Here is a 24,022-nt window from a genome sequence, read left to right on the forward strand (position 1 = left end):
TAGTGTGTTCAATTGACTGCACGCACATACACATCAAAGCACCAGCTGGTGAGGGGTAGGACCTACATCAACCGCAAGGGCTTCCACTCCATCAACTGCCAGGTCATGTGTGATGCCCAGGGCATAATACTGAATGTGTGTGCTGGCTGCCATGGAAGCTACCACGATTCCCATATCTGGCATCTGTTGCAGCTGTAACAGACATCTGCCAATGGGGACATCCCTGACGGTCACCTAGTGGGGGATGCTGGATACGCACTGGAGCCGTGGCTGATGACACCCATCAGAAATGCACACACACCTGAACAAGAACTCCGTAATGAGGCACACGCACAAACACGAAATGTAATCAAGCATGTGTGTGGTATGCTCAAGTCAGGGTTCTGGTGCCTGGACACATCTGGTGGAGCCTTGCAGTATTCACCAACTACATGTACTCAAATTGTCATGGTATGTGCCATGCTACACAATATGATCCTGCGAAAAGAGCTGCAGCAGGAACAGCATGGGGCAGGGCCAAACAGCCCCCCACCATTGCCAAGGCCTGCACAGGCACATCATGACTCGGAGGAGGAACGACCTGAGCCTACCCCAGTAGGCAGAAGGAGGCATGCCCATTATGCCTTGTCCTTGGCAAAGAGGAAACACATAGCACATACACTGGCTCAGTAAGAACCATATAAATTATACCTCTCTCTGACTCACACATAAAATAAAAGGGATGCCTAACTTTACACTACCTGTTTCCAAACATGTATAGGCAGTGTAATATGTGCATCTGGCATAGGCAGCCCTGCAGCACCACCTGAGGCATGATTGCCATGTTTTAAGCAATATAAAGCAGTGCTAAGCAGCTTTCACCAATATCTAGTATATGTAAACAAAATTGCTTGTGCAATGTTGGGCAAGGTCAGGGCAAGTTGAGCAAAGTCAGTTAAACATGCTCATATCTGCTTTACTGTTCCTTAAGCAGTCTGGTCTGGCCAGCATGAAAATAAAAAGCAGTGACAGGCCTTGAACCCAGGATACTGTGCACTGTAGTCACAGTACTGAACCACTAAGCCATGATAGCATTTCAGTGGCACAGGCACAGCAGGACAATTGTACACTAATGCAAACACAAAGCAATGCTGTATCATGCCCCTAAAGAGACAAATGGGTAACCTTCCCCCACACGCCTATGCAGACAGAGAACATCAGGCCAGGTGTTGTGATGTGGGTTGTGTAGGCTATGAAGTCGCAAGCTAATATACGTGACATTGGATGCTAAGATCTGTAGTACAGTAGTATGCCTCAAGCCAGTACGATAGGCAACAGTACAGACTGTAATGCTGTCCTGTACATAGCAGTGCAGGCACAGCAAATGTGTATAAGTGTCAGGTGAAACCCACATCCTATGTACACCCAGAGTAACAATACGGTGTGCCCACGGGTATAAATGTACAAAGAATAGCTGTCCCCCCTGTATGTAGAAATGTTGATAAGTCTATTCAAAGTGTCGCATGGAAGCCCTGCAGGCACAGCATGATCCCTGTTGATCTATGACACAAACGTGAGCCCTGCTGAAAAAATACAACTTGAGTTACCATACACATATAGTATAAATGTGTATACTGTGCGTGCTCACACACTCCAACAAATGTAGTGGATTTCTTTTAGTATTACACTGAAAGGTCATACTGGGCATTCTGACACACTTAAAGAAACAGAGCAAATGTCAGGCAGGAAGATACTGAAAGGTCATACTGGGCATGCTCACACACTTAGGCTAAATATGCATGTGATAATAAGGGATCTATGGATAAATGTGTACAGTCATCTCTATTTCCAGAAACACATTCACAAAGTGGTCTGAAAATCCTGCAATGTGTTCACACAAACTGCCAAGGTCTGTGCATGTAGGTCAAAGGAGGTTGCCACAACTCAGCAGTCATCAGACCTGTCAGAGTGTACCACAACACACTTGCAATGAATCTGACTAGGCACGTTCAGCAGCTAGAAACACCAATGAAGTACCTTAACAAGAGGATTACTGGCCTCAAATAGTTGACCCAAGCAACAAGACTGAAATGTAACCCAATGTGTACTCTGTTGCATGCTGTCTACTCAGGAGATCTCTGCCCAACAGACAGGTCTATTTCATGGTTACATTCAGATCTGCTCTGAGTTACAGGTCAATGGCACTAAATGTCCAGAACCAACTGATATTGCCAACACCCTGGCAGATAGGATCAGTGTTAACTTTACCCTCCTCTCACCCATGAAAGAGCACATGTCTATAATGGAAGACTGCAAAGTTGCTGTCATCACAGCTTCACAGGTATAAAACACTATCCAAAGCCAGTATCACAGCAGCCACAAATGGCATCACACAGGTCTTGGTCCTGGGACCCCACCTATTCAGTCGATACTGCTCAGAGGTACAGGCAAGCATGGCAGATGTAAGGCTGAACAGGTTTGCAGATGACTGGAAATTGTGGTCCATAATTGATTGTACAGCTGGCACAGACATTCTCCAGAAGTATCTTACAGAGACAGATACCTGGTGTCAAAACAATGCCCTCAATCTGAATGGCAAAGAATGCATAGTCATCCCCTTTGGGTAATACAAAGTGCACACAAATTACCACATAGGTGGTAATCCAGCATGTACGGAGAAAGTCATTATTGCCCTGGGGACACAGGTAGATAGTAAACTCACCTTTGATGATCACATGGCCAAATTGTTTAGACATTCCTTCAATGTAGGCCATCTAATGTCACCTAATGTAACACACTTCGTATAGTCTGATGATGTCACCATCCTGCACTGGACAACTGTGTGTGTGTGTGTGTGTGTTTGTGTCTGTTCTCCTTGGGAAGGAACAACCTTTTAGGAGAGTAGTGAAACACCTCAAAAGTGGTAATCTAACCTTTGTCAAGTCTGAAGATGTCACCATCCTACAAATATACCTGTGGAAAAAAGAACTCCCAGTAATGTGCATAGCACATTGTGTTAATGCATACTCCTCCAGTGTCATGAAGTAGTTAGATAGGGGTTTGAATCCTGCACTTGGTGAGTGTGTGTGCTATATGTGTGTGACACTGTTGGTCAATGTGTTGTGGGTTTTGCTTTTACCACTGTATGACATATCAGTATGCATTGCACATGTGAGCTAGCTGTGTGTCAAACACATATCCATACATGTCACCTCAATGGTTGCATGTGTGGGAACCCTGCTTTCCCCAAGAACACAGCTGTCATCCTTGCCAGACTGTGTTGCTGCTTCCCAGACCTTAGGTCACATCTGTATGCTTGTGACAAGTCCAGCCACTGCAGTGATCCCTGGCCTAGGTCATCTGTGTCACACAAAGTCATTACGGTTCCTATTGGAATGTGTGAGTGAGGGTCTATGGCTGAGGTATATGTTAGACCTGTTCAAACGCAGCAAAGTCTGTCAATGATGACTATTCATAACAGGTGTAGAACAACCTATGTGGATATGCATGCAGAACCCTTATTGCTTATGTGAGCCACCAAGGGATTCCAAAATACCTTTGGAAATGTGATTAACAAAGGAGAGATGACATAATACTTGGTTGCATGTACACATCGGTACCTGTTCATCATGTTGGTGGCTACTACCTATGTAGTACTGTGGGGATAATATGTTCCGTAAAGGTGAATGACTATGCTTAGTTTGGCTTATATCTTTACAGCATGGGTTTGACAACAGGCATCTGTCTGTATGATACCCTTGTGGAGGATGAATGTGTCATCTGGAGAATGCATTATAGGCCACAGTATGCATTACCAGACGTGGACGGACATATCCCTACTGTGATTGCTTGTACCTAACAGAGCTATATGCCAAACAGGAGTGGTCTCAGTAATGGGTGCAGGTGAATACCAGTGGTTACTGGCATTGTATAGTACCTGAAGGATCCAAATGTTGCTGTGTGTCCTACATCTGTGTGTCGGTTGTCAAGACATCCTCTAACGATTGGTTATGGTCAGGCTGTTGAAGTGATGTATACTACCAGAATGCAAAACAATGACAGATAGTAACAGTATCACCCACAGCACAGGTTCAAACCATGTCATACACACATGTGTAGTCAGTTTCCAGAATGTGTGCAGTACAATGCATACTGGCCACCAATAGAAACTATGGAGTGTTACTGTGTAATACAGAGCATGTCACCCTGGCCATGTGTCCACTATGCACGTACATGCAGACAGTGCACCTCCACCATGTTCATAAAACTGTACACCTGCAAATACGTGCTACACATATCCCACACATACTGTCCACTCTCCAACACATGCTGCCAATACTGCACACATCAGCCAAGTGCCACGTGGCCGGACATACACAATTGGAACCAACACTGGTGTAAACAACACTACAATGACAATCATAGCTTTAATGCATCATGCCTGCTCAGCTACACCTTCAAGCATATCATTACACTCTACTGCTGACAACATGCTAACATTGCTATACTGCTATATAGACATCCTATGCATCAGCACCATGGTAGCCTGTTCCTGCATCAATGTTACAGATGACAGGAGGTGGCACAGGTTTCATCATATGCACAGGGTGTGTTGTTGGTTTGCCAGAGGCCTACAGTGAGCCATCCAATTGACATGTATGTGTGTGTGTGTGTGTGTGTGTGTGTGTGTGTGTGTGTGTGTGTGTGTGGGGCAAGAATACTGTAATGGGCCTATGTTGTTGTAATGTGTGTGGGTATGTGTTAGCCCTAGGTGTCTGGAGTATGTGTGTGTGTCTGCATGCACACAGTTCCACCATGTGGCTGCCATATATGGGTATTTGTGGGACAGCCACAGACTGTACCTGTGAGGCTTTACAGATCACCATCTCTGGCCACGGATAAGGTACCTGTGCCTGGCAGGGATGCTACTGACACTAATAGGTACTAAGCTAGACTGGGTACTATCCCCAGAAGTGGATGGATGTACACTGGACACAGGTCCCTGCTGAGACTGTCCAGAGACATGTGCACGTGGTCTTCTAGGACATTCTATGGACAGCCCACCACCAACATTGCTGGGGCTGGTACTGGCACTACAGGAGCGGCTGTGGCTTGAGGGACGTCTGCGGTGACTGCAAGCTGCTGATGTTGCTGGCATACATCCACATTGACATCTCAACCGTCCCGCACTGTCCTGACACATGGACATGACATTGCAGAGGATATCTAATGTCTCTCCCCAACATCTATCAGTGACATTGGTGTAATGATGGATGGCACCTGCTAGGTCACGGATACTGTCAATGATGGTGGTGTTATGTGCCCTCTGTGCCCTTAGTCCCTGTCTGGTGTACCGTTCCATACATGCCTCCATGACAGCCTGGAACATGCGTGATGTTGTCAGATCTGTGGCACATCTGCCAGTGGCATGATGAGCAGCAGTGCTCCTATGAGAACCCCTTGACATCTGCCTATGTGGTACCCTTCCAGACATCTGGGTATGGCTGCTGTGTTGGGATGCATGTGCCATGGATACCACACTGTCCTGGCCAATGCCAACTGTACGCTCTCCCTCAGCTATGGGCATTGGTGATGGATGTATTGGCAGTGTGACTGTATGCATGGATGGGGTGGACAGCTGTGTACTGTTGATTGGTGGCCCAATGACAGACCTTGGCAAACATGCCTGTGCCTCAACACACCTATCTTCATTATTACACACATGCACACAAATACACTCCTCACTACAGCAGATAGCCACACACACCACCAGCAATCCAAAACATACTTAATAGTGGTTGAAGGTGGGTTACAGTATCACAAGGCAAACAGTCATATCACATGTGTCAACATGCAGAAAATGTGTTGCTCAAGACCATGCAGTTCAAGTGTAGACTGCCCCTGTTAATAACAGTATACATGGCTTTGATGCATGTGTGTTGTTGTTCAGTGATTGGCCTCACCCTGGAATGCAATGTGTACATGGACACAACATTGCTGTGCAAGTATTAAAAGGTCTACAATGTCCTGTGTACCATCACTCACAGGTATACATACCATGGCTGGATGTGTATCTGTGTGTCACATAGATATCCATTTCTGATTACAGTGTTTGTGTCTGTAGCAGATAATTGTGGGCACAGGTTTAGCACATGCATGCTATGTATACACACAGGATGAGTGGTGCATGTATACGTGATGGAATACCATTGCTCAACATGGCCATTGTACAGTGGTTATGGTGAGTGTAGGACATATTGTGGACATGCCAGAGCCAGCCATAACATGACATGCTACAACATGACTGCAACATTAAACATCACACATACCCAATGTGTGGCATGTGACCTATACACTCAATAGCATTACAAGACATATATGTGTCACTTTGTACAAATGGTGATTGCTATGCATATTGTGTATAGATGCATATGTTTGCACACACACAACACTGAGGTGCATAGCAATGACTGCTATGTGTAGTACTGTGGTCACTGTAACTAGATGGGGTGTAGTACCATGAGCCATCATCATCATGCATCATGTGGTCACTCAAGGCTACTAATGTGTGCCAGACCGCCACCTAGCATGCTGTACCTGAACTGCAGTACTGTGGCTACATTCACAATTACACAGCCACTTGTTACATGGGTTTGTAAGGTGCCCAATAGGGAGCTTTGCATAACATGAATGTGTTATGTGTTGAAGAGTGCCACACAGCCCCATGATAGGCCTCTAACCCTCAGGTATATTATGTGTGCTGTGTGGATGGCATGTGGGATACTGAAGTGTTACCTTACAACGGGTGTCTGGATATGCCATATGTAGCATGTTAAGGTGTACTGTGTATGACAAAGTTGTGTATGTTGTGTACATGTGTATCAACTATGCCTATCCAATGTCCAGTACGGTGTTGCCACAATTGTGTGTGATGATCTGTGTATTGCATGTGATTGAGGCAGCTACTGACATTACTGAGATGTGCATAGTCTCACAGCAAACATGCACAGCATGCATTATGCTTAGGTGTGTTACGTGTACATGGCCTACACCTCACCTATGACATGCACATTTCATTAGCAATATTACATTTATAACACACTCACCAGCATCATCCGGCTGCCTTGCTGTCACACCAGAGAGACCTACAAGAATATGAGACAGTTTGTCAGTGGCCACAACTGCGGCATTGCTACTGTGAGTTTGCTAAACTACACTAGTACAACAGTCGACAGTCACAGGCGTACAGATTATATTCCAAATATCAGTATTGCACAACACTAGGCAGCACAACTGCTAAACACACAGTACACATCTCACATATGCATAATCTACCAATACAGGTAACAGTAGTCTACAGATAGGGCATGTTACCTGCACGCTCCATGTCAACATGCTGGGTGGCTCCGGCCTCCATGATGACACAAGTATGTTGCTGTTCCTGTTGTTGGCCAGTAGCCACCATGCTTATGAGCAGCTCCTCCACTCTAGTGGGGGGGGGCGAATGGCTACCCCGCCACCTGTGGCAAGCTGTTTTCTATGGATATCAGACGCATACCGCCGGAAATGTCTAATTAAATCACTGCAGTGATGGCGTACCTGCTCATATATCCGGGTATGCATGCCTATGTCATTTACCCGACGAACAAGATCTTGCCACAGTGCAGTCCGCTCATGCTGGTCCTGGCTGGGTCTAGAGAATAGCAGGGTGTAGTGCTGCACCAGGCTGCTGTGTATTTCCTGTTCCTCTGCAGCTGTATAACACGGGTTGCGTTGGTGGGCCATGCCCCTGGAAGACAATTAAACAATATGTGTGAGCACGTCATGTGGCACACTTAACATTCTAAAGTACAGATATCAATTAACTGCCATATATAGCATCCTATTGGCTGTCAGAGGATACACACGTTCAATACCACATATTATTGCTCAGGCCACAACTGGCTGACAGTGCCTGGCATGCTCTATATATCAAACCATGTTCTGCACAGCAGCAAAAAGAAGCCAGTATGTAAGACTATACACCAGCACATGACACACTGTATGTGACACAATGCACCACCTAGCCACAGGAGGTATATATCAAGCTAATGCATAAAGAAAGATGTCATCCATTGCAATGAATGTAAAGTACAGTTACAGTATTACCAGTATACCACCCTAGTCGTTGATGCCAAACCCCTGCCTAACATATGTGCACAGTTGTTAATATAGGTGGCATACTGCTGTACTAGACTATAAATGTTGCTAGATACACATGTATACCCTGTAACACACATATGATTGAGGGCATGGTACAGGCATAATTACACACACATCAGACATACATACAACACACAAATGTATGCCAACCCAGATGAGCTTTACCTGTGTACCATACAGTACTGTGTGTCACTACTTACAAAACCTTATACCTGAGGTATGTAATCTGTGAGGACTACAGGGAACACACAAAACAGTATTTCCAAGCAATGTGAACATACACCATACTGTACTGTTTAGGCCTACAGCTTCAGGTAGTACTACAGTTCATATGGGAGTTGGATTCACCGGCAGTACCACTCACTAAGCATACATGTATTGCTTTAGCCTACAATGGGACACCACAGTCCACAACCAGGGATTACATCACACTGTATGCCATGCTACTTTTTCTGCCTAGCAATAGCATACACATCTTTTGCTTGGATCACAGCTAGGACACAAACTACCATTACAGAAACAATTTCACTCTAAGCTATTACACCTTTAATGACCTTGCACACATTCACCAACACATTCACCATCACACTCAGTCAACCTCACATAGCAATTATTGCACTAAGTACATGTGTGTGTGCATCGTGTCATAGGTAGGTAATACGCAATTGGCCCTAGGGCCTACAGCAGCCTAGTCATATGCTACCCTGGCCTTTGACACACATGTAATTTAATTTCACTTGCCCCTGTCAACCAGAGCCACAGAGGTGATTCCTGGGGTGTATTTCCTATCTCCCAACCAATCATCAGGAGTATTTATGACAACTGCTAATGAGGAGCTTTGTTTGCTATTGATAGGTGGTTTGTTCCAGAGTATGGCATGTCTTTGAGATAGCAATCTATCCCTCCAGCATGTGATGTAAAGTGAGCTGACAAGGTTTAGGGCCCTACAGCGTGTATCTCAGAGGCATTGTAATATGTTTACGTGGAGAATGTCCAACAGCTATGGGTGTGACATAGCTCTGTATGTTAGGCAGAGGTCACCTCTGGGTAGGTGGCATGCAACACAGTCTAGCTGTGGTTTTGTGAGTCGGTCTGCATAGGGCATCTGTTTGAGGCTGGTATTACTCTGTGAGGTATGTCTGTGGCCTTTCCAGTTGCTGTAGTTGTCATGTGAGGTACATACCACATGGGGCATTGTACTCTATATCGGGTTTTAAGTGTGATGAGTAGAGGGGAACACTGACCTATATTTCCCCAGTTGACACACCTTTTGTGATGATGTGTACCACGTCGACAGGGTACATGACTAGTGTGGCACTGTGATTATCAAAGGGGAGGATACTGTCCACCTGTGTCCCATGTTCCCTTATCACACCTTCAGTGTTAGGTAGACTACCACTTATGTGGTAGTTAATGGGTACAGTGTTTTGGCAAGAAGGGATGGCACTGCAGTGTCAACACTGAGCTTCAGTCCATGCCTTCGTCACCAGGCACCTGTCGCAGTAATTATGACCCTGCGTCTCTCCCTCTCTCTCTCTACATATATATATATAGATATATATATATATATATATATATATATATATATATAGATATATATATATATATATATACATACACATACATACACACATACATATGAACATCCATTGCTGTACATATAGATGTACATATAGGCATATATACAGTCCACTTTTCAGGGTGGGAATATCAATTATGTGACAGTTGTGAGATATACAGTTATGTAATAATATTGCACAGTGTTGTGCAGAATGCATTGAAGGTGTCCTCAGCCCAAGCAGCTTTAGCAGGCCTCACTGGCTGCAACACTGCAACACTGACAAATCATACCCACAGCGTTTAACCACCACATGTCAGATATCAGCACTGCATGCTGTTTTCTTTGCCATACACTACAACCTACATAGAAATATGCACATAACAACCTTCAGCAACATATATATATATATATATATATATATATATATATAGATATATATATATATATATACACCCTTCACAAACAGTTGCAGTATGTCCCTTGCCCTATGCACATGTACAGATACATATAGATACGTAATGCTGCCACATATGGATGATTCACAGTATGTAAAGTACTCTTCAAAAACATCTACTACATGCCAGAAAATACATATGTGTTACATACCTTTCATTTGTATTTCTCTGTTCCATCTGTTTTTAAAGGAAATCATTTTTTGGGGGGTTTTCTCTGTCTGTTGATGTTGCTCTTTCTTTTTCTGTGTCTGTCTGTTTCTGTCTCTTTGTCTTTGTCTGTGTCTCTTTCTCTGTCTCTTTCTCACTCTCACTCTCTCTCTCTCTCTATTGCTGCAATGATATTATTGCATGTGTGGACAGCAAGTGCAGCCTGTTCTTCTAGGTATCTGCACATGTGCATGTGATGGCCTCTGCACCAATGGGTGCCCACCATTTAGTAATTGCATGCAGCCTGCTGTGTGTTAATTGCAGTAATCACTGCCATAGCAGCCCACTGCTATAAAATGCTAAGTTAGGTAGGCATAGCCCTTTCAGCTTTCCAAGGTGGGGCCCATGCTTGTTTGCTGTGGACACCGTTGTGTCAGTCAGAAGGTTGGCATACTTCTTATATCTGAAGCTAGGGTTGTAGCCAGTGATTTGCACGTTGTACTCAAACCTGACTGTTGCTGCTTCTAGTACACACTTGGCAGTGTAGAATATTACTCACCCCTCCAAATGCTAACACAAGATACATGGGAGTATGCACTTTCTTTTCTAATTAGACAATTAACTGCCATACAAAAGTAGTTATTGCAATGTATTCTTCTGACACATGAACTGTTTGTGAACTACTATACTGTAAATATTAATTTACTCACTTCTGAACAGTTTGTGTTTTTTTTTTTGTGTTGACATTAAAACGGGCTGCTCAAGACAACTGGACAAATTTCAGTACTGAGCATGCTTACCTACATCCTTGGTAGAGCCTGAATACACAGGTATATTGTTCTTTTGGGTAGGGGTGCAGAAGTACAGAGAGCATTATTTATTATTGTGTAATGTTTATCTTCCTGAGCATACAGGGTTGCTGTGTACCTGTTAATCTATCAAGGCAAGTAGTCTGTCTGCGTAGCTCCCACCTGTGGACATATCCAGACGGTAGCCAGAGGTTAGCCTATTATTCTTTGTCTGTGCACCACACCGGTCTTTTCAGCACTGGAACATTGGCATTGTCACAGTTGGTTGCTACCAGTAAATGGCTGCATCCTTTGATATTTCTGTGTTGTACTCCTACAAAAGGGCATGCTTGGGGGACTCCTTCCAAAGCTATTTGCAGAGTATGTAACAGCAGAAAAGCTGATATGCCTGTGTGTTTCTGCATCTGCCAGGCCTCTGATACACTCAGGAATATATTTGAACAGCCTCAGGGAAAGGTACATATAAGTGAGGTACACCTGTAATATATTACAGACATTAAGATGAGACTGTGAGAGAATCACAGCATATGTATTAATACACCTTTTCTGATGTGCAAGCAGTGTCTACTCTTACTTATTGACATTATTCATTAAATGTAATTCCCTACTTTTCTGCCTAACGTCAGTACTTTTCAGAGAGATTCAGAGGGACACAGCTAACATTTGTTTACGAATGAGGGACATCCCTGATATGTGGTCACAGTTGGGAAGTATGGCCTCTGCCCTATTCAAATATGCCAGTGTTATCCTGCTCTGATACTGTGTGGGGTTTGTAAAGTGCTACTGTAACATTATTTCCTGCTAGAATGGCTGGTTCTCTTTTCACAGTCATGTCATGCAATTCCACAACAACTGCTGGCAAAGATCCACAAAACAAGCTTTGTGTTATGGCATTCCTATTTTCCCTTTACATTCACTCATTGTAATGCATGATATATTTATTACAGCACCAACTTGTATGTCTACTGTGGCTTAGTGGCACTTCATGCGATGTAGTGTATCCAAGGTCCGGGGTTCGAGACTGACAGAGGGGTTTTATTTTGCTGCTCAGCAGAAAAAGGGCCCTGCCATGCAGAGTGACTAAGGCACTTTTAAGCAGTTGTAAGTGGGTTTGCGTGGGGTTGCGCGACACTTAGCAATGCTTAGCTAAGTGCATACACTCGCGCAAACACGCTAACTACTGCTTAAAAGTGCTTACTCCCTCTAACCCCTGCGCTAATTTCTTTGAAAGAAAAGAAAAGAAAATGGGGAGATAGGAAAGTGGTGGAAAAGGGGGCACAAAGACGGAAAGACAGTAGGGAAAACAGCTTGGGATGTGCAAGATGGGTGTAGGGAAGGTCCATAGCTGCCCATTTCTTTACCAGCAACAGCTATGCATATGTTAGAAATTTGGAGTGAAATTTGAAACCTTCCACCCCTGAGAGAGGGGTGTGGACAACAAAGTATGTTGGACTGCCAATTATAATTATCAGTTTACATGTCCAGCGGACATGTGTGCGAAATGGGCAGCTATGTATGGGGCATGATTTTTTTTGCGGGAGCAGATTGCCCATTTTTTTTTTTTCAGGTGAGAGTGGAATGTGAGCTAGGGGAAGTAGGTATGTTGTGGGAGGTAGGTTGGGGAGGTAAACAGACAAGACAAACAAGATGCATACAGGGGCGGAATATGACACATGGGGTGGGTGAACACAACTGATGGGGAAGGATGTTTGGAAATCGCAAGCCCATGAGCCCACAGATGGTAACAGTGGAACTGAGATCCCCACCCAAGGGCAGTCACCACTGCACCATCACAGCCCGGAGTGTGGCTGTGCTGGGGGCTGCGTAGGAGGAGCAGGCTCACCCGTGAGTTGAGCCACTCTTGCCTCGAGCTGGCGTAGGGGATCAGCGACTGAACGCTAGATCTCCCTACGCACCACAGCCCAGACCCTTCGGAGGGTGACAGGTAGCCCTCCTCCACCCACGCTTGCACGGTGGGGACGAGCCCCATCCCCTGCAGCGCTTACACCCGAAGGTGGCGGAGGACCAATGGAGGAGGGGAGTCCAGGCTGGGCACTGGACCTGCTGGTGCCAGGTGCAATCGCCAGCTGAGGAGGGACAGGTGGGTCCGCTGGGACCGACCTTCCCATACATTCTGTGTTTAGGTGTATTTAATGACAACATAGACAACAGCATTCCAAATTAGTTGTAACAGCATGCAGTAATATTCCCATTAACCCAACACACCAGGGTTCCAACAGTTGAACAGCAAGCATAACACATGCATGTATTGAATGACAGTGGACATTCCAACAGCATGCAGGAATGACTGGTGGCAATAGGCCACCAAGATTGTGGTGTTTGAACAGGGCACATGCATCAAAGTAAATGCAGATATTTATCGAACAATAGGACATATGTCCCAACAAATGTTTTGAGATTACACATACCCATTGAGGTGTGGAATTGCATTGTTTATGCACATACAGTAGGGTGTAAAAAGATACCTCCATTAACATCTTATATGTACTTATAGTTTACCCTACATTCCTATTGCCTGCAGGTTTATATCCCCTACATGTATTATTACACTAGGCAACGTGCATTAGGTTGTGTAATGGGTTTGGCTAGTTCATTATACACCTGACCTATATCTGACATACTAACTGTCCAGGATGCAGAAGTTACTGCTACGTATTTATTTATTTTATTTATATTTATATATCTATGAAACCAAGAACTGTACACAAACCAAACACAACCAAAAAAGAACCTCAGAAGGAAAGACAAGACGAGATCCACGATGTATTAATTTAGCGCTTTCGTTTTTAATAAAAACTTCCTCAGAATACCATACCAAACAGATACAAAACTTTTACAAGACTGACTCATTTTATACCAGACCCATTCATATCAATGACATCATAATTGAAAAATTGAAAAAATGAGTTAATGAATTAACCCTTTGGTTACATCAAATGAACCCATAGTTTTATAAAACGTCAGATGAAGGCACTGGTGAAAGGACAGGGAGTGAGATTGGCTAGGATGATTTCTGATCATCAAGAATTTTTAGATCAAATACACACGTTAAAGGGAATGTTAACAAACAGAGGCTATCCATTAAGGTTTATTAACAATATTTTGAAAGAGGTTACAAATAAAAGAAGACAAGGGATTTTTGTCCCTTTATTAGGAAAAGGGTGTGATGTCTCCTTCATGCATCATGTGGTCACTCAAGGCTACTAATGTGTGCCAGACCGCCACCTATCATGCTGTATCTGAACTGCAGTACCATGGCTACATTCACAATTACACAGCCACTTGTTACATGGATTTGTAAGGTGCCCAATAGGTGGCATTGCATAACATGAATGTGTTATGTGTTGAAGAGTGTCACACAGCTCCATGATAGGCCTCTACCCCTCAGTTATATTATGTGTGCTGTGTGGATGACATGTGGGATACTGAAGTGTGACCTTACAATGGGTGTCTGGATATGCCATATGTAGCATGTTAAGGTGTACTGTGTATGACAAAGTTGTGTATGTTGTGTACATGTGTATCCACTATGCCTATCCAATGTCTAGTATGGTGTTGCCACAATTGTGTGTGATGCTCTGTGTATTGCATGTGATTGAGGCAGCTACTGACATTACTGAGATGTGCATAGTCTTACAGCAAACATGCACAGCATGCATTATGCTTAGGTGTGTTATGTGTACATGGCCTACACCTCACCTATGACATGCACATTTCATTTGCAATATTAAATTTATAACACACTCACCAGCATCGTCCGGCTGCCTTGCTGTCACACCAGAGAGACCTACAAGAATATGAGACAGTATGTCAGTGGCCACAACTGTGGCATTGCTACTGTGAGTTTGCTAAACTACAGTAGTACAACAGTCGACAGTCACAGGCATACAGATTATATTCCAAATATCAGTATTACACAACACTAGGCAGCACAACTGCTAAACACACAGTACACATCTCACATATATATAATCTACCAATACAGGTAACAGTAGTCTACAGATAGGGCATGTTACCTGCACGCTCCATGTCAACATGCTGGGTGGCTCCGGCCTCCATAATGACAAAAGTATGTTGCTGTTCCTGTTGTTGGCCAGGAGCCGCCATGCTTATGAGCAGCTCCTCCACTCTAAGGGGGGGGGGTGAATGGCTACCCCACCACCTGTGGCAAGCTGTTGTCTACGGATATCAGACACACGCCGCCGGACATGTCTAATTAAATCACTGCAGTGATGGCGTACCTGCTCATATGTCCGCTTATGCATGCCTATGTCATTTACCCGACGAACAAGATCTTGCCACAGTGCAGTCTGCTCATGCTGGTCCTGGGTGGGTCTAGAGAACAGCAGGGTGTAGTGCTGCACCAGGCTGCTGTGTATTTCCTGTTCCTCTGCAGCTGTATAACACGGGTTGCGTTGGTGGGCCATGCCCCTGGAAGGCAATTAAACAATATGTGTGAGCACATCATGTGGCACACTTAATATTCTAAAGTACAGATATCAATTAACTGCCATATATAGCATCCGATTGGCTGTCAGAGGATACACACGTTCAATACCACATATTATTGCTCAGGCCACAACTGGCTGACAGTGCCTGGCATGCTCTATATATCAAACCATGTTCTGCACAGCAGCAAAAAGAAGCCAGTATGTAAGACTATACACCTGTACATGCCACACTGTATGTGACACAATGCACCACCTAGCCACAGGAGGTATATATCAAGCTAATGCATAAAGAAAGATGTCATCCATTGCAATGAATGTAAAGTACAGTTACAGTATTACCAGTATATCACCCTAGTCATTGATGCCAAACCCCTGCCTAACATATGTGCACAGTTGTTAATATAGGTGGCATACTGCTGTACTAGACTATACATGTTGCTAGATACACATGTATACCCTGTAACACACATATGATTGAGGGCATGGTACAGGCATAATTACACACACATCAGACATACATACAACACACAAATGTATGCCAACCCAGATGAGCTTTACCTGTGTACCATACAGTACTGTGTGTCACTACTTACAAAACCTTATACCTGAGGTATGTAATCTGTGTGGACTACAGGGAACACACAAAACAGCATTTCCAAGCAATGTGAACATACATCATACTGTACTGTTTAGGCCTACGGCTTCAGGTAGTACTAAAGTTCATATGGGAGTTGGATTCACCAGCAGTACCACTCACTAAGCATACATGTATTGCTTTAGCCTACAATGGGACACCACAGTCCACAACCAGGGACTACATCACACCGTATGCCATGCTACTTTTTCTGCCTAGCAATAGCATACACATCTTTTGCTGGGATCACAGCTAGGACACAAACTACCATTACAGAAACAATTTCACTCTAAGCTATTACACCTTTACAGACCTTACACACATTCACCAACACATTCACCATCACACTCAGTCAACCTCACATAGCAATTATTGCACTAATTACATGTGTGTGTGTGCATCGTGTCATAGGTAGGTAATACGCTATTGGCCCTAGGGCCTACAGCAGCCTAGCCATATGCTACCCTGGCCTTTGACACACATGTAATTTAATTTCACTTGCCCCTGTCAACCAGAGCCACAGAGGTGATTCCCGGGGTGTATTTCCTATCTCCCAACCAATCATCAGGAGTATTTATGACAACTGCTAATGAGGAGCTTCATTTGCTATTGATAGGTGATTTGTTCCAGAGTATGGCATGTCTCTGAGATAGCAATCTATCCCTCCAGCATGTGATGTTTAGTGAGCTGACAAGGTTTAGGGCCCTACAGCGTGTATCTCGGAGGGATTGTAATATGTTTACATGGAGAATGTCCAACAGCTATGGGTGTGACATAGCTCTGTATGTTAGGCAGAGGTCACCTCTGGGTTGGCGGTATGCAACACAGTCTATCTGTGGTTTTGTGAGTCAGTCTGCATACGGCATCTGTTTGAGGCCGGTATTACTCTGTGAGGTATGTCTGTGGCCTTTCCAGTTGCTGTAGTTGTCATGTGAGGTACATACCACATGGGACATTGTACTTTATAATGGGTTTTAAGTGTGATGAGTAGAGGGGAACACTGACCTATATTTCCCTAGTTGACACACCTTTGTGACGACGTGTACCACGTAGACAGAGTACATGACTAGTGTTGCACTGTGATTATCAAAGGGGAGGCTACTGTCCACCTGTGTCCCATGTTCCCTTATCACACCTTCAGTGTTAAGTAGACTACCACTTATGTGGTAGTTAATGGGTACAGTGTTTTGGCAAGAAGGGATGGCACTGCAGTGTCAACACTGAGCTTCAGTCCATGCCTTCGTCACCAGGCACCTGTCGTAGTAAGTATGACCCTGCGTCTCTCTCTCTCTCTCTCTCTCTCTCTCTCTCTCGCTATATATATATATATATATATATATATATATATATATATACACATACATACACACATACATATGAACATCCATTGCTGTACATATAGATGTACATATAGACACATATACAGTCCACTTTTCAGGGTGGGAATATCAAGTATGCGACAATTGTGAGATATACAGTTATGTAATAATATTGCACAGTGTTATGCAGAATGCATTGAAGGTGTCCTCAGCCCAAGCAGTATTAGCAGGCCTCACTGGCTGCAACACTGCAACACTGACAAATCATACCCACAGCGTTTAACCACCACATGTCAGATATCAGCACTGCATGCTGTTTTCTTTGCCATACACTACAACCTATGTAGAAATATGCACATAACAAACTTCAGCAACATATATATACATATATATATATATATATATATATATATATATATATATATATATATATATATATACACCCTTCACAAACAGTTGCAGTATGTCCCTTGCCCTATGCACATGTACAGATACATATAGATACGTAATGCTGCCACATATGGATGATTCACAGTATGCAGAGTACTCTTCAAAAACATCTACTACATGCCAGCAAATACATATGTGTTACATACCTTTCTTTTGTATTTCTCTCTTTCATCTGTTTTTAAAGGAAATAATTTTTTTAGGGGGGGTTTTCTCTGTCTGTTGATGTTGCTCTTTCTTTTTCTGTGTCTGTCTGTTTCTGTCTCTTTGTCTTTGTCTGTGTCTCTGTCTCTGTCTCTGTCTCTCTCTCACTCTCTCTCTCTCTCTCTCCCTGTTGCTGCAATGATATTTTTGCATGTGTGGACAGCAAGTACAGCCTGCTCTTCTAGGTATCTGCACATGTGCATGTGATGGCCTCTGCACCAATTGGTGCCCACCATTTAGTAATTGCATGCAGCCTGCTGTGTGTTAATTGCAGTAATCACTGCCATAGCAGCCCACTGCTATAAAATGCTAAGTTAGGTAGGCGTAGCCCTTTCAGCTTTCCAAGGTGGGGCCCATACTTATTTGCTGTGGACACCGTTGTGTCAGTCAGAAGGTTGGCATACTTCTTATATCTGAAGCTAGGGCTGTAGCCAGTGATTTGCATGTTGTACTCAAACCTGACTGTTGCTGCTTCTAGTACACACTTGGCAGTGTAGAATATTACTCACCCGTCCAAATGCTAACACAAGATACATAGGAGTATGTACTTTCTTTTCTAATTAGATAATTAACTGCCATACAAAAGTAGTTATTGCAATGTATTCTTCTGACACACGAACTGTTTGTGAACTAATATACTGTAAATATTAATTTACTCACTTCTGAACAGTTTGTGTTTTTTTTTTGTGTTGACATTAGCACGGGCTGCTCAAGACAACTGGACAAATTTCAGTACTGAGTATGCCTACCTACATCCTTGGTAGAGCCTGAATACACAGGTATATTTTTTTTGGGTAGGGGTGCAGAAGTACAGAGAGCATTATTTATTATTGTGTGATGTTTATCTTCCTGAGCAAATAGGGTTGCTGTGTACCTGTTAATCTATCAAGGCACTTTTCTGCCTAACGTTAGTACTTTTCAGAGGGATTCAGAGGGACACAGCTAACATTTGTTTACGAATCAGGGACATCCCTGATATGCGGTAACAGTTGGGAAGTATGGCCTCTGCCCTATTAAATATGCCAGTGTTTATCCTGCTCTGATACTGTGTGGGGTTTGTAAAGTGCTACTGTAACATTATTTCCTGCTAGAATGGCTGGTTCTCTTTTCACAGTCATGTCATGCAATTCCACAACAACTGCTGGTAAAGATCCACAGAACAAGCTTTGTGTTATGGCATTCCTATTTTCCCTTTACATTCACTCATTGTAATGCATGATATATTTATTACAGCACCAACTTGTATGTCTACTGTGGCTTAGTGGCACTTCATGCAGTGCAGTGTATCCAAGGTCTGGGGTTCAAGACTGACAGAGGTGTTTTATTTTGCTGCTCAGCAGAAAAAGGGCCCTGCCATGCAGAGTGACTAAGGCACTTTTAAGCAGTTGTAAGTGGGTTTGCGTGGGGTTGCATGATGCTTAGCAATGCTTAGCTAAGTGCACACAAGCGCACACTCGCGCAAACATGCTAACTACTGCTTAAAAGTGCTTACTCCCTCTAACCCCTGTGCTAATTTCTTTGAAAGAAAAGAAAAGAAAATGGGGAGATAGGAAAGTGGTGGAAAAGGGGGCACAAAGATGGAAAGACAGTAGGGAAACCAGCTTGGGATGTGCAAGACAGGTGTAGGGAAGGTCCATAGCTGCCCATTTCTTTACCAGCAACAGCTGTGCATATATTAGAAATTTGGAGTGAAATTTGAAACCTTCCACCCCTGAGAGAGGGGTGTGGACAACAAAGTATGTTGTACTGACAATTATAATTATCAGTTTACATGTCCAGAGGACAGGTGTGCAAAATGGACAACTATGTATGGGGCGTGATTTTTTTGCGGGAGCAGATTGCCCATTTTTTTTTCAGGTGAGAGTGGAATGTGAGCTAGGGGGAGTAGGTATGTTGTGGGAGGTAGGTTGGGGAAGTAAACAGACAAGACAAACAAGATGCATACAGGGGTGGAATATGACACATGGGGTGGGTGAACACAATTGACGGGGAAGGATGTTTGGAAATCGCAAGCCCATGAGCTCACAGATGGTAACAGTGGAATTGAGATCCCCACCCATGGGCAGTCACCACTGCACCTTCACAGCCCGGAGGGTGGCTGTGCTGGGGGCTGCATAGGAGGAGCAGGCTCACCCGTGAGTTGAGCCACTCTTGCCTCAAGCTGGCGTAGGGGATCAGCGACTGAATGCTGGATCTCCCTACGCACCACAGCCCAGACCCTTCGGAAGGTGACAGGTGGCCCTCCTCCACCCACGCTTGCACGGTGGGGATGAGCCCCATCCCCTGCAGCGCTTACACCCGAAGGTGGTAGAGGACCAATGGAGGAGGGGGGTCAAGGCTGGGCACTGGACCTGCTGGTGCCAGGTGCAATCGCCAGCTGAGGAGGGACAGGTGGGTCCACTGGGACCGGCCTTCCCATACATTCTGTGTTTAGGTGTATTTAATGACAACATAGACAACAGCATTCCAAATTTAGTTGTAACAGCATGCAGTAATATTCCCAATAACCCAACACACCAGGGTTCCAACAGTTGAACAGCAAGCATAACACATGCATATATTGAATGACAGTGGACATTCCAACAGCATGCAGGAATGATTGGTGGCAACAGGCCACCAAGATTGTGGTGTTTGAACAGGGCACATGCATCAAAGTAAATGCAGATATTTATTGAACAATAGGACATATGTCCCAACAAATGTTTTAAGATTACACATACCCATTGAGGTGTGGAATTGCATTGTTTATGCACATACAGTAGGGTGTAAAAAGATACCTCCATTAACATCTTATATGTACTTATAGTTTACACTACATTCCTATTGCCTGCAGGTGTATATCCCCTACATGTATTAATACACTAGGCAACGTGTATTAGGTTGTGTAATGGGTTTGGCTAGTTCATTATACACCTGACCTATATCTGACATACTAACTGTCCAGGATGCAGAAGTTACTGCTACGTATTTATTTTATTTATATTTATATATCTACATATCTGGATGTGTTCACGTGACATTTTCAGTTATATTTATACAGCCCCCTACATTTCTAGCAGCACACTCACATTTCTGGGGAACACATTAACAAGCTACTTGTGTGCCATATTTACCTATGCATGCCAGCCATTAACCAACTGTTGAGGACTGTATATATGCTTCACAGCTACTGGCACTCCCTTCATCCACTTTATATGGGACTGCACAACTGTGGGTTGACAGCACTTAATACAACAGTACTATTTATATAATGCAAGAGTACAACAACATTTCAAAGTAAGTGACATGGACACACTCCAGGTATTATACCTTTATTAATTACATTACACACTTTTCTAGAGGCTTTCTCATGTATTTGATATTACAGTGCATGCAGAAGACTTATTCAAGACGTATTATACCTTTATTAATAGGTTACAACACTTTTTTCAGGCTCACTCAATTATTTTATATAAAAGTACATGAAGAGATATTATTCAGGACTTATTTTACCTTTATTAATCAGTTACAATACTCTTTTTCTGGCTCTCTCACTTATTTTATATAACAATACATGCAGATAAATTATTCAGGGCATTTTATGGCTTTATTATTGGGCTTCAATACTTTTTTTCAGGCTCTCTCACTTATTTTATATAACAATACATGCAGAATAATTACTAACCTGCCTGGTGATGCAGCCTTAGCAGCCTATCTGCATAGGCTTGCTGATTCGCAGCATGGACACCTGCAGCTGTGAAGTAAATGAATGGATATTGAGACATACCTATCCATTATATAGACTACAATAGCATTTCTTACATACTTCATTTTACGGCTACCTACTCAGTAGTGGGGCATCTTGCATGTCACGGGCCTCCTGTATCCATCGGTTCAGTAGGTCCTGCTTCCATTTCTTCAGGTTTGCATGGTGGTGACTGACCTGCTCACCAGTCCGAGGGACACCTGTGGCACTGGTGAGATCATGAGCTAACCGGTTCCAAGCCTCCGCTTTGTACTCCATCCCTTGAAACTGGCCCTGCAGGAGTCTTGACTCATGATGGTGGAAAAGGAGCCAAACCATGTATTTTGACTCGTCGATGTCCCACCGTTGCGCTCGAAAGCGAGTACCCTCTCCAGCACCAGCCATTCTGATTGCAGATGGGAGCTACAATCAGTTATGGTGAGCATTCCCACCAATGGAGCTTAAATATGCCTAATTTCTCGTACTTATTTGTGATTGGCCATTTTTGAAAATTCTCAGCTAACAGCAAACCTGCTTAGCAATGGTTAAACTTCCATTTATAAGTATATGTATGTTAACAGTACATGCTTATGCTAAGCTGTGGTGGCTTAGTGGTCCAGTACTTTGATTATGGTGCACAGTGTTCCCGGTTCAAGCCTTGTCATTGCTTTTTATTTTACTACGGTCCAGACAGGCTATGGGGCGTGGCTGTGTTTAGGCGACTTTGCTCAACGTTGCTCTATGTTGCTCCAGGTTGCCTGAAGTTGCCCGACGGTGTGCTGGTTAGCGCGGTGCGCAGCTCCACTCAAACCTATTGCTTTAGGTAAAGTGCTGCTTAGCTATGGGCAACTATATTGCTCTAGGTCCAAACTTGGGACTCAAGAATATGCTTCACTCCAGGTCACCAAATGTGTCTTTCCACAACCCACTGCAGAGGACTATGTCCCAGTTCTAGGTATTTGAAACACTCATTCCTAAATATTTGATAATCACACATACAAACACTCTTGGGGAAAGGCTGGCAAAAATGTACTTGCTATGTTCTCTTTCCCAAGTTACACAGTATTGCTGCCACCAGTCAAAATACCACAATACCCTTCAAAAGGGGTGATCAGTTATATTGGGTAAATTAAATCTTGATTTGTAAGGTAGCATGTAATCCAAGCAGGAAGGTTTTTCAAAGTGGCCCTAGTATTTCCACAATAATCATAAACACTCTCAGGTTACTAAAAGTACTTTCTAAATAGCCAGTCACAATATAAGGTAGTACAATATTTAATAAATAAAAAAATGATATAAAACATGATAGACGAGATCAAACAGGAGTTCCCATGGACTATGATGTTTGCAGATGACATTGTGATCTGTAGTGAGAGTAGGGAACAGGTGGAGGAGACCCTGGAGAGATGGAGATATGCTCTAGAGAGAAGAGGAATGAAGGTCAGCAGGACTAAGACAGAATATATGTGTGTGAATGAGAGGGAGGATAGAAGAATGGTGAGGATGCAAGGAGTAGAGGTGGTGAAGGTGGATGAGTTTAAATACTTGAGGTCAATTGTTCAGAGTAATGGTGAGTGTGGAAGAGAGGTGAAGAAGAGAGTACAGGCAGGATGGAGTGGGTGGAGAAGAGTATCAGGAGTGATTTGTGGCAGACGAGTACCTGAAAGAGTGAAAGGGAAGGTCTACAAGAGGGTAGTGAGACCAGCTATATTATATGGGTTGGAGACAGTGGCATTGACAAAAAGGCAGGAGTTTGAGCTGGATGTGGCAGAGTTAAAGATGTAAAGATTTGCACTGGGTGTGACAAGGGTGGACAGGATTTGGAATACATATATTAGTGGGTCAGCCCAGGTTGGAAGGTTTGGAGACAAAGCCAGAGAGGCAAGATTACATTGGTTTGGACATGTGCTGAGGAGGGATGCTGAGTATATTTGGAAAAAGATGCTAAGGATGAAGCTACCAGGTAACAGGAAAAGAGTAAGGCCTAAGATAAGGTTTATGGATGTGGTGAGAGAGGACATGCAGGTGGTTGGTGTGACAGAGCAAGATGCAGAGGACAGGAAGAAATG

This window comes from Protopterus annectens, chromosome 5.part0 (genome assembly GCF_019279795.1).
Source record: "Protopterus annectens isolate FY-2018-M chromosome 5.part0, PAN1.0, whole genome shotgun sequence".
In the NCBI taxonomy this organism is placed as follows: Eukaryota; Metazoa; Chordata; order Ceratodontiformes; family Protopteridae; genus Protopterus; species Protopterus annectens.